Source organism: Sceloporus occidentalis, unplaced genomic scaffold, assembly GCF_023333645.1.
Source record: "Sceloporus occidentalis isolate IW3139 unplaced genomic scaffold, rSceOcc1.0.p SCAF_26, whole genome shotgun sequence".
NCBI lineage: Eukaryota > Metazoa > Chordata > Lepidosauria > Squamata > Phrynosomatidae > Sceloporus > Sceloporus occidentalis.
Genome location: NW_028317006.1, coordinates 13,561,695 through 13,575,000, shown reverse-complemented (window position 1 = coordinate 13,575,000; position 13,306 = coordinate 13,561,695).

Sequence of the window (13,306 nt, the reverse complement as noted above, 5' to 3'; positions counted from 1 at the left end):
CTGCAGACACTGGTCAGAGAGATCTACACCCCCCATGTTCTTGTTGTAATCGGTGATGCACTGAGGCGTGAGCCTCTGAGCATCACCTTCCCCACGTACACTGCCAGGCACCACCTTCTCGTTGTGTATAGTGGAGAGGATATACACATCCTTCCTGTCAGTGTACCTGAGGGCCAACAGCTCCTGACTGCGCAGAGCACTGGTAGTGCCGCGCCTCTGCCTTGGGTAGGTGAGTTTTTTAGGATAACCCTTGCGGGTTGGCCTAACAGTGCCACATGCCGGGGTCTGCTGTAAAAATAAAAAATGAAACAGGTCTGGGCTGGTGTAAAAGTTATCCACCCAGAGGTGGTAGCCCTTATTCAAATAGGGGGACAGCAGGTCCCACACTATCTTCCCACTAGTACCCACAGATTGTGGGCAGCCAGGGGGATCAAGGTGACTGTCCTTCCCTTCGTAGATTCTGAAGGAAACAGTATATCCCGTCCCACTCTCGCAAAGTTTATATAACTTTACACCGTACCTCGCTCGCTTGGACGGGATATACTGTTTGAAGTTCAGTCTACCCTTGAATAGGACCAGGGACTCGTCTACAGCCACATTTTTGTCGGGGGTATAAATTTCAGGGAATTTACGTGAAAAATAATTAATAATGGGCCTCAATTTATATAAACGGTCAAATTGGGGGTGCTCTCTAGGGGGGCATTGGGAATTGTCGGTAAAATGTAAAAATCTTAGGAGCCCAAAGTACCTGTTCCGGGGCATTATTTGGGAAAAAGCAGGGGTGGATATTACGGGATCTGTGCTCCAATAGGAGCGTATCGTGGGCTTTTTCACAATGCCCATCATAAGGGTCAGGGCCCAAAATCTTTTAATTTCATGGGAGTCAGTGGGGTACCAGGTCTGGCTTCTGTCTCCTTGGTCAGCTGCCTGACACTGGGCTGCATAGAGGTTTGTTTGAGCTGCTAGCAGCTCAAAAAACTCGGGGGCAAACATTAAATGGAAAAATGACTTTGGCTCGCTAGCATCGATGTCACATCTGATGCCAGGAGTCGCAGTAAAAGCAGGGATTACTGGGTCTATCATATTTGGGGGCACCCAATTATATTTAGAGTCAGGCTCTCCACGCCTGGCTTTGCCAGATGGACCCTGGCCATCATCGTCTTCCTCTGACTCGTCATTATCTGACGCACAGCAGGATTCCTCAGATATTGGATCAATATCTGATGCAGTCAGAGTGGCCTCGGCGTCTGACGCCGTCAGAGTGGCCTCGGCGTCTGACGCGGTCAGAGTGGCATCGTCATCAGACTGAGTGAGGCAGTCATGAGCCTCCTCAGCGCTGAAGACATGTTGCGCCATTGTACCTACCTGGCCAATTTCTAAAACACTACACTATCCCCAATATATAATGTGGTTTTGCACTAAGCACTGCAGCTCTGCAAAACGAACTCTCTCTGTCTCTATCTCTCTCTCTCTCTCTCTCCCCCAGTGTCGCACATCCGGCAGTAATGTCACTGACCTGGATGTGGTTCAGTCCCCCAAGGCTAATGACACACCAAGTTGTTACAGGGGATCGGGCTGCAGGGGGGGGTCCAGGCTGTCAAACGACAGCCTGTTCTCCCGTGCAGCGGCAGGGATGTGTTCCTGACGCTGCACGAAAGGCTAGACGTCCCGGTACGTCTATAGGGGATTGAAGGGGTTAAGGGGCTAATGATACTTATTGATACTTATACGTTATTGACGATCCGCACATCCCTCATTCCTTACTGCCCTTATTTGTGTTTTTATAAAATCTCAGGACTGATGCGCAGTGCACGCCCTGTTGGTTTTAATCTTCAAGATAAACACCGACCGTATCTCACTGACCGCACAGAGCCACGTTTTGCTAACATACCTACTATGAGGAGACAGGCATATCACACACTAATTGGTTTTCTGACAGAAAAAGGGTAACAGCATTAAATCTCTAACTGATGGAATACCGTTACTGACAGCAAAAAATAGATCCCCTGACGCTGATTTGTCTCACCCCATGGAGTAAGGCGACCTGATTCCTTGTCAAAATCCCAGTCTAATGAAGGATGTGTATGGTGTACGGTATGGAGTCAAAGCATAGACCTTTCTTACAATTTGCTTTGTATTTCATTCATGTGCTGGGCAGGATCTGACTGATACGTCGCTGGAGATTTGTCTTCTGTAATGAAAGCTAAAACCAGCGACTCTCCCGAGCAGGGGCACACCATAGGGCAGGCTATAAAGCGGCTATTCGCTCTCCGTAGAGTTGTTCGCAAACCTGTTTGTATGAATACGGTAATTCTAGTGCAAAGTTTGAAAAGTGGTTTTATCACTATAGCAAAGTGATATATTTCAATTGATTAGATTACTCCATTTGTTGCTATGATTACAAGACCTCTATTTAACCGTTGTATTACAATCACTGGAACACTGAATGTCACAAAAAAAAGCTTATTAACTCCACAGACCTGTTTGTGAAGCCTTTGTGTAATTGCTTAGGATCCACCTGTATAGTATGACAAGTTTTTGAGATGAATTAACAATTTTAGTGGTTGTGCAACTATAGCTAGCAAATATCTACAAGGGATATTTTATAGCAAACCCAAATCATTCAATCATATTTTCCTTAATACGTTTATACTGAAAACTGTCATTAATCGTATGCATTCTATGTACTGCTGCTAATGACTGTGGTTCTTTTTTAAAGTTGACTTTTTGCTTTTTGATTAGATCTCTTAAATCTTTCTCAAGAATTACACATGAGTAGTGTAAAATCTGACTTCCCCCGTACTGTGATTAGAGTTGTGGAACAATCATATCTTTGGGGATTGTTGGAACAGAGTGAGAGGAAGGAAGTCCCCAAATCCTGTCCTTTAGTATGTCCCATGCCAAATATAGAGCAGAACATACTGAATCACACAAGGGAAAAAAATTAGACTTTCAAATTCATTTGGCTGAAATTAAATTAGTTATTATCCCATCCTTTCCTTGTGAACTGTGATACAACATGTTGATTTTGCCTCTCCCTCCATTTTGATCTTGTCCCCTTACATATCCACCTCTCAGTAGAGCTTTAAAACAACCCTCCTACTCTCCTATTTTCCCATGCCAACATCCAAATGCCTCCTCACACTTTCAGTTAAGCTCCCTCTCTCGTGCGTCCCTTTAAGTTGGGCTCTTAACTAAATTTAGCCTTAATTTTTTTTTTTATAAATTAATTTTACTAAATACCCACCTGTAACTAAATCCCTCTCTTTCCATCCTTTAATTGAATTTGCCTACTTGAAGTTGCCCTGGCTTGCTTGAATTTCCTTTACCAGACTGGGATTCACTGATACTATACACATCAAGCACCTTAATATATATACAAACATTTAAGCTTCAGGTAATGATTTAAAAAGTAAAATCAGCTGGAGGCCAGTCCCGGGAAGCCCTTGCCTGGATGGAAGTCTTGAGACTTTGTTTTAGTGAACAATGGCATGTGCAAAAAACAAACGTTTACAATCATCTGTCTATTGAGTCTGCTCATGTTTTCTGTCAGCTGTAAGACCAGATGAGATCTTACTGAGTACCTGGCCTGGACTTTGTTGAAGAGTTGCATATATACATTTCTCATATGTACAAAACCAAACTGTGTAGTGTTTTCAGAACAATTAATAAATGTAAAACATTGCTCATCTTATTCCTAAATTTTATGCGGACACTGCTCCTTTATTCTCTCACACCTTACAGGTATCTGAATAAATCAGTTTGGGAACTTTGGATAACTGGTAGTAGAGAGTTGGATAACTTTTCCCTAGAGAGGAAATCAAGGCAGATGTAATAAAATCTGCTCATATTCACTGCTACCAGAACTTATTAACTCAGCAGCTCTGACTTGAGATCTTCACCTTCATAATGGTATTGTATTCTGCGCTTGTGTTAACCCTCAGCATGTCATAGAATTATGGTTTCTCTCCTTGTCAATAGCAATCAGAGTCTTAGCCAGCGGCGGGCTGGGCCGGGGGGCAATTGCCCCCCAGGCTGCCCTGAATCCGGGCCGGTGGGCCGGCCGGATGGCCGGCAGACGGATATTCAACGCAGCCGCTTAGTTTGCGGCTGGATTGAATGCGGCCGTCGTGCCGGTAGCGTACCTGGCGGGGGCGGCCCGCCCCGGCTGCCACTCATCTGAGGGGTGCCGTCGCGGCAACTGTGGCTGTGTGTCAGGACTTGTGTGCCGGGATTTGAGAAAAACACTGAAGCCACGCCCACCGTCTTCCGCACCGGAAGGACAGGACACAGAAGAAGAGGAAGAACGAAGAGGAGGAGGAAAAGTGACAGTGACAGAAGAAAGGTAGGACAAGATTCAGGAAGAGTGGATAGTGTGTAAGAGTGATGATGGGTGTTATGCTGAATGTTTGTGAATCAGGGTTTCAGATAGCGTGGATGTGTAAGTGTTGGGCGATAGCATGGCATAGGGAGGCTGTAATCACATTCCTTTCATGCCCAGATTTCAGCATATACTGGCTGCCTAGGCATGATAGGAGTGTGATTGCTGTTAATTATATATATATATATATATATAAATTAATTAATATTGTTGATTTTTTTTTTTAGTCTAATTTTGGTGAGTTACTTTTAATAAAGTATTTTAAAGTTTTTGGTTTTTTTTTTTTTTTTTTTTTGGCCAAGTGAATGCTGAATTTTCAGTTTAGGTCCAGAATTTTCATTTCGGTGCATCCCTACTATATACTAAGCCAGTCACTGACGTGGTAGGCCTACACCACATCAATGTTTGGCTTAGTATATAGTGATATGGGTTGTAGTGCAGTATTGTCAGTGTCTGGCTCAATGTATAGTGATAGGCACGCATTGATGTCAATGTGTGCCTCAGTATATAATAGTTATGCTGTACCCCTGTCAATGTTTGCCTAACCATAGAAACTATGCAGTTTTAAAGTGTGTGTGGGGGGGTGCTACATACAGTATATGCCACAGGTGCCAAATACTCTCGGTACGCCCCTGCATCATGCGGCAGTCAGACCCAATGGCTGTGCCTCTGCTCTTTGTCCCACGTCTTAAAAGGGGTGGGATGAAAAGGGGCGCATGACAGCCGCTTTCAATGTCGCTCGCAGCCACTTTGGTGGCGCAATGGGCCAGTTGACTAGACTTGCCCCCCAGGCCTTGGGCTGCCAGCTATTTCATTCCATTAGCTTCTTTATAAATAAGTACACGTGTGTATGATATTTGCATTCAGATGATTACCAGGCACCTTTTTTTCAGTAGGGCTTTCTTTTGCAACAATTCTAAACTCAAACCATCATTTAGTATTAAAAGAAATCTAAAAATAAATTTGGAAAAATTAAAAAAAAGAAGCCAAATGAAAATAGACCTTTTACCTCTCTAATTGGCCCGCCACAAACCAAAACACAAGAGACTAAAGTTTTTTTTCCTTCTACCTTTTCACATTTCATTTTCTATCAGGATAAATATTAGGATTTCTTTTTCTTGTACACATGGCATGGTTTTTGCTGAAATTTCTTGCCAATTATTTTATTTTACTTTAATCTTTCCTGGGTTTGGGGTTATCCTTGCAAATATGCTTTTAGTGTCTCAGAACCAATTAGCATGCAAATAACTAACCTAACAACATAGTGAATATACCTAAGTGTTAAAGGTTAGGGGATAGAGTAAGAGGTAGAACCAGGGTCCTGTTAGTGGATCCTGAAAGTGTTGGATGTAAGGTTATATGTAAGGGTTAGGTTCTCTGGTGCCCTCCTCGACAAAAAAGAAAGGGAAAAAAAACTTGTAACAATAATAATAATTAAAGATTATTTATGTGCAAGTCCAAACAAGTACAATAATATATAGCTGGTAACAATAAAGTACCTTAAATACATTAAATATAAGGGGGAAAAAACAAGAAACATTTTTTTTTCCTTTAAATATATATATATATATATATATATATATATATATATATATAAAAATATTTGCCACACTGACCGCAGATTAGAGGAAGACTGTGAGAGTCAGTGCAGTCTTCCCTCCTTCTGACTCTACCGTGACTTTGAAAGATCCTCTCCCACGTAATCATGCCCAGAGTGCCTTTCTCCCCTCATTCACTATGCCACACCTCTTTTTTTCTTTCCTCCCTGTAGTTCAGGTATAGATCAAATAAACAACAAATGTAAACATTGCAGGTATAGTCCAACAGAATAACACACAAACCCAGCTTTGCAGGTATAGGTCAACTGGGGATCACATGTAAACTCAGCAATTAAGGTATAGATCAAATAAACAACACATGGAAACAGCAATTAAGGTATAGATCAACTAAATAAGATATACAAACCCAGGTATACATAAATAATGTATGGAAACATAGCATATCAGATATAGATCAACAGAATAACACACAAATCCGGCTTTGCAGGTATAGGTCAACTGGGGATCACATGTAAACTCAGCAATTAAGGTATAGATCAAATAAACAACACATGGAAACAGCAATGAAGGTATAGATCAACTAAATAAGATATACAAACCCAGGTATACATAAATAGTGTATGGAAACATAGCATATCAGATATAGATCAACAGAATAACACACAAATCCGGCTTTGCAGATATAGATCAACTGGAAATCACATATAAACTCAGCATTAAAGATATAGATTAAAAAAAAACTAAATTACAGTCATAGATCACAGGTTGCACAACCCCAAAGCCAGCCCTGGTGTCCACATAGAACTTGACCAGTACCCAGATTACACACACACACAAATTACAGCCTGGCCTGAGCTATCTTTGTCCCCAAACAGCCCAGGTAGGACATCTTTGTCCCCAAACAGCCCAGCGTAAGACATCTTTGTCCCCAAACAGCCCAGTATAAGGCCTCTTTGTCCTCAAACAGCCCATCCTGTGCCATATTTGTCCCATAAACACCATGCCTGTGCCATCTTGGTCCCCAAAGCTCAAACAGCCTGCTTGTGCCATCTTTGCCTTTCCCCAAATCACTTATACATCTATCATACACACAACGCACTTATACAGTCACTCATTCACTAATTTACACAATTCCTTCACACAATTATTCATTCTCTCACTCATTCACACATCATTAACACATATTCATAAATACATTCTCACAATTCATCCACACATTAATTCATTAATTCTCTCTCATTCACACAATTTATCCACAGATTAATTTATACTCACTCATTCACGCAATTCATCCATACATTAATTCATTCATTATCTCCCACATTCACACAATTCATCCACACATTAATTCATTCATTATCTTACTCATTCTCACTCTTTCAAGATTCTTACTACCCCCCTTTCTCACAATCTCTTCCCCCTTCTCACTATCTACCCTCTCTCTTCCCTTTCTCAAAATCTCTCCCCCTTCTCACTATCTACCCACTCCCCCTCTACTCACTGTCTACCCCCTCTACTACCCTTTTCACTATCTACTTCCTCTCCCCCTACTCACAATCTACCCTTCATACTATCTATCCCCTCCCCCTTCTTACTATCTATCCCCTCTCACCCCTTCCTACTATTTACCCACTCCCCCCTACTCACTGTCTATCCCCTCTAATACCCTTCTCACTATCTACTTCCTCTCCCCTACTCACTATCTACCCCCATTCCTCCCTCTACTCACTATCTACCCTTCTTACTATCCCCTCACACCTTCTTACTATCTATCCTCTCTCACACCTTCTTACTATCTAACCCCCCTTGCAGATCACTTACCCTGTGGTGGGAGCGCGAGGCCTCAGTCTCGCTGTCCTGCCGCAGTGCGCGCAGCTTCACAGCTGAGCATCGGAACATGATGTCATATTCCGGTGCTCATCATGAAGCGCTGCACCGCAACCAAGGCCTCGAGCTCCCACCACTGTAGTCAGGGAGCAGAGGAGACAAATGGGGCAGAGCAGTTGCTAAAAACCTTTCCATGTGCCACCACTCGGCGCCCCTTTCTCTCCTCCGCACAGCTCGCACACCCCTAAGGAGGATGATGATCAGATTAGGTCAAGCAGTTCAAACTGCTGCAGAGCCAATCAAGAGTGGACTAATGGTGACTAGATCATTATAATAGCCACTTGATGTCCCCCTCCCATAAGTGACAGCTGTCACAGAGAGAGGTTTCATCCAAGGTAAAAGATTTATAGTTTTATTTTCTTCCAGAATGGTTGCTGTTTGTTAATTGCCATATATGCAGCTTCTCATTATTCAAATTCTAGTTGCTTTCTGACCGGTCCAGAACACCAAGGAGCCAGTCTGAATACAGCTGTTTTGTTATACAGCCTGGTATATTTAATGTTGCATGTGTAAATGCTTTTGTGAAAATCTATAGGGTAATTTAGAACCTTTTTAAACCACATTTATAACAACTTGTTTTGTCTGTAGCTGCATTAGTGTATACACATTAATATGTTTGGTCTGTTATATGGGTGTGTGTATGTACTTATGCCTTCCAGTGACTCATGCAGTGGATCAAAGATTTAATGTTCCTCTCTCATCTTAAAGCTCCTCTCACACAATAGCCGTTCTTTGAACTTGTAAGATGTATATGGTGGCAGTTATTTCTGAACTGATCCAGATGGATTAAAAGCTACCTGAGCTGGCAGCAGGGACAGTAAAAGTAATTGAAAGTCTGTCTAAACATCACAGATTACTCAGATTTGTGAGGTTTATGCTTTTTGAATAATAATTTAATTTCAAATTGTGTTTTAATCATCTGGTGTAAAGTTCTAATGAACTAAACTACTTGAACGCTTTAATTAAACATAGAGTAATTAGCAGTTGCCTTTACCTGAGAAATACACTATATGGACAAAAGTATTGGCACACGTGGCCATTACACCAACAGGGGCTTTTATGACATCACATCCTGAATACATAGACATTAATGTTGAGCCTCCAAGTAATGTGGCTTCCAGGGCTTCTGTTGCCACACTCTATACCAAAACCTAATCTGGAGTCACAATAGCAGCCAGAATGTAATCAGAGACAAGCAGAAACTCAATGTCGGGGATATACAACCCAAGGGTCAGGACAGGTGAAGTGCAATCAAGTGGTTATGATGCAAAAACAATACACAATAGGCACACCCAAAGTTCATCAATGAACTGGTTTACTACATCATCAGGAAGAAGATATATGGACTTAATAGTGGCAAAGGTGTGAAAACATAGACCGAAAAGCAACACAGTAATAACAATCTGCAAAAAGCGCTGTAGACACCTATTAAGTTGCTAAAGTGACAGAAGTAGATGGATGTGGACACCTGACCTGGAAAACAACAGTGGTTGGGACTTGGGAGGTTGCTTCCTGACACTTAACTAGCTATTAGGCGGTTACAAATTCACATGAGAAAGCCTGCCTCCTGGCCATCATCTAAGCACAACACTTTAAAAAATGTCCCTCTTTGGCCCGGGGAAAGGTGCATCTTACATAGCCATGATGTCTTGTGTTTGTGATTCTGCCCATGAGACTGTCAGCAATCCTTTACATGTGCAAGGTCCCCCTTTAAATATTATTGAAGGGACATTTACATTTTCTCTTGGAATTAAAATGTTAATGCAGTCTTTTAATACAGTAAAAATGTGAAATATTCAGATTCCTTATTATATTTTAAGGATTCCTTACATTTTAGAGCATATTATAGTTTGCTGACGGCATGTCGCATATTAATAGTCAAACACCGAGGCTTTCTGCAAACACGTCCTCTAGTCCTGGATTCTATGCTGAGGCAGTTTGAGTTTACTGCTGAATGCAGAGAATTGGACTCATTAAGATTCAGCCATCATATCATAGCTGTCCTAAGGTTCAGAGCACCAAGCGCTGTGTGCATAACATGTATTATCTCTTCATTGCTCTCCTACTGTGCAAGACACTGGCTTCTACAGTGTAATATCTCACTGGCTGTTTACGTTTCAGTTTCCTACATTATTAATTATTAACATAGCTAGATAATGTGAGGTTGCAGGGTATTGGGAGCATCGAGGCTGTTTGTGTGAACGCTGGCAGACGGCATATTTAATCGTACCCATAAGCAATGGGCTTTTGCAGACTGCAGACCATGGTGTTTTTTCCAAAACTGTAATCTGTATTCTGTCAATTCACAAGAGCATATCCTTGAAACATGTCACAGCAGAAACTGTCATAATTACCTTCCAAATCCATCCACCTCACCCAGGCCATTACAGGCTCACGCATGGAGCATAACTGCAGTAAATAGTGTTTCATGTCTGCCAGATGCTCAGTGCCACCTCAATATGATAAACATTTCAAGAGAATTGATAATAAATAATGGGGATTTGGGGGAATCCTTTCTGATTGTTCATGTGGCGCAAATTCATTAGAAAAGCAGCCTCAGACTTGTCTCGCATGTGATAAAACCGTAGTGACATGTTCACCAGATCATACAAAACAAGGTATTTGCTTGAGAAAAGTAATCCAGACAGACTGTTATAGTAAAGACAAACGTACCTGCAATACCTGTCGGTACATGATAATCAGTGCTTTTAACATATACCCGTAACACTGAAAAATAACACACGTGGTGGTGGCCAACATACTGACCGGGCAGGCCTTGGCATTTACAATACCAGGGGTACTTTAAGTAGCACTGGCAGAACGCATTCTTTGCAGCCCTTCTCCACATGATTCTTTCCTCTCTGACACATTGTAAACCTTTAGTATCATCTGCTTGGATCTGTATTATCACAAGGAGCCCTATTTTAACTATTTCTGGAGCCATGTTCAGCCATGAAGCCAATGCTTATAGTGGCAATAGTATCCAATGTGACTTCATAGTTGAGAAATGCTGTTTAAAGGGATACTCAAGTGTCCCAGAAAGGATATTCAGCAAATAATTAATGTTTTACAAATTGTGCGAGTACTTTAATATTCATATCTTGAGACGTAGCCGAAAAAAGGAACTTGCCGCTAAACATGATTTGACAGTCAGAGGCACGATAGAGCTCCCATTGAAATCAATGGGATTACTTTTTGGGCATGAACACAGGTGTCTTGTTGGACCATCTTCGTAGCATTCGGAGAGCCAGTGCTAGAGCTGGCTTGTGTTATATCTCATGTGAAAAGTATAGCCGAACAAATCTCCTACATTGCAGATAGCTGGGTGGTGGGCAAAGGGGCAAATGCAAAAAGAGTGATTCTTCCGATGCATTTGCAGCATTTTCCACGTGGAAATTTAAAAGCACCACTGTTATCATAAGCAATAAAGTGCAAAAGATGGCTTGTGTGTACCTGTAAAGACTCAGCTGCATGGTCTTCACAAATCTGAAACAGTTTTGAACAAAATAGAATACATGCCTCAAAATTGTGATTTATGCAAATGTGAACTGTTTTTCATCTATAGCTCAGGCACTGGAAATCTGTTAGGGATAAACTACAAGACCTTAAAGCGTATTCACCAACTCGTCTGTTAGGTAGCCTGGGGTTTATATGAGAATCTCCAAAAAAGGAAGAATACGACTCATTCACAGTACACAATAATGCTGCTCTTGCAGGACTAAATGTTTATGAAATCTGGGTAATCTGGGTTTTTGCAGATATTAGGTGATCTTTTATGTTTTCATCCGATTTGCTTTCATTGGTTAATTTGGAAAAACAAGTCTCAGACCTCAGATGTCAGAGCGAGAGGTTGGGTTTTGTGTGTTTGAAACATGACACCGGGTAGCTTTACCAGCTAAGGACTATCACCATGCCATTGCCCTAACCGCATGTGCAAGGAGTGGCTTGAATTTCAGCAGATGCCAGGAAACACATTTCCAGCCTAAACATTCAGTGTGCTTCGGGGTGACACTGGGGTCAGTGCTGAATGGCTAGATACACCCAGTTATAAAAACATTGCTTACATTTTTACATGTTACATGTTACCAGCACAATATATGTGGGTAATATATATATTGCCACTCCAGAGCTGAAGAACCTATAGCCAGAGGAAATATTTTCCCTTCCTCCATTGCCTCTCAAAATGTTTGTATGTTCCCTTTTTGTGTTATATATGTTGCTTATCCTCTGCCATTTGTAGGTGTTGAGTATATAATGTTTCAGTTATACAACATGAAATTTTGTAGCATATAAATCTTGGAGATTTCCAGTATTCCCTCGTTACGTTCTGCCTGCTTCTCTGCAGCAAGAGCAGGCATAGCACTGGAGTCACTCGGCTTTTACTTAGCTGCAGGTCCTGTAAACTTTTCTCTTGCCCTTACTCGTCTGGATGTAGGAACATCTCATAGGATGCCTTGTAAGCCTGGCAAGAACCAACGCTCGGGGCAATTTGTCTTTGTACTGTTTCTGGGCCAAGAAAGCCGGTTTGATGAGTATGTGTGCTCTCACTATTTTCCCTTTTATTTTTTTAATTTTTTTATTTCAAGTGTATTACTTGGTGTGACAATGCACATGTTGCATTTTGGGTACTTGTAGGTACATGAACTTACTTTGTTGACTTTTTAAGAACAGACATATTTATGCAGCAAGTTAGCATTCCATCTTTACTCTGAATTAGGGATGAAGTCTGCCCCAGAAGTCGACGTGGAGGTGAATGAAATATAGACTTTGCAAACCTTCATTTTCCAAGGCCTCAGACTAAAAACATTGGCTGTTGAGACCTCTTGAAATCACCAGGGAGTGAGCTAAGTGGAGCTTTATGGAGCTGTGTATAGTGCTATGTAAATAATGATAATATTATGGCAGGAAGTTATATCTACTGAGTTTGGCCTGTGTTAATATAAGCCAACTGCCCAAGTTGCTAGTGCAGCCTCTTAGGAGTAGGGATAGAGGACTCTTCCTGTCACAGAAGTGAACTGTGTATTTCATTGGCACGCTCTGCAATGTAATGCACTTGATTCCATATTCCCCACAATGTTACAGATAGCAACACCCTTAGGTTCTAGTTCAACATTACAAAAAGAACTGATCGCCTGCATAAGACTGGGACTGACAGATGTATTTTGACCACTTATGTAGAAAAGTTTTTACTTGGAAGATTTGTCCTAGGTACCAAGTCCAGAAATGGTTTTACATACAAGGTGTAAAGTTATTGATATAGCAAAATAGGGAAATACAGCTACAATGTACATTCTAAATAGGAGTTTGTAATCTACAGGTACATTCTATTAGAAGATGGGAGATGCTCATTTTCAGGGATTTTAGGCTTAGGCTATTGAATAATTTGAGTCTAAGAGGCTATTCCACATGTAAGGAGCTCTGAAAGAGAATGCACCATGACCTGTTTCATTTTTTTTTTTTTCATTTTATTGAGATCTTC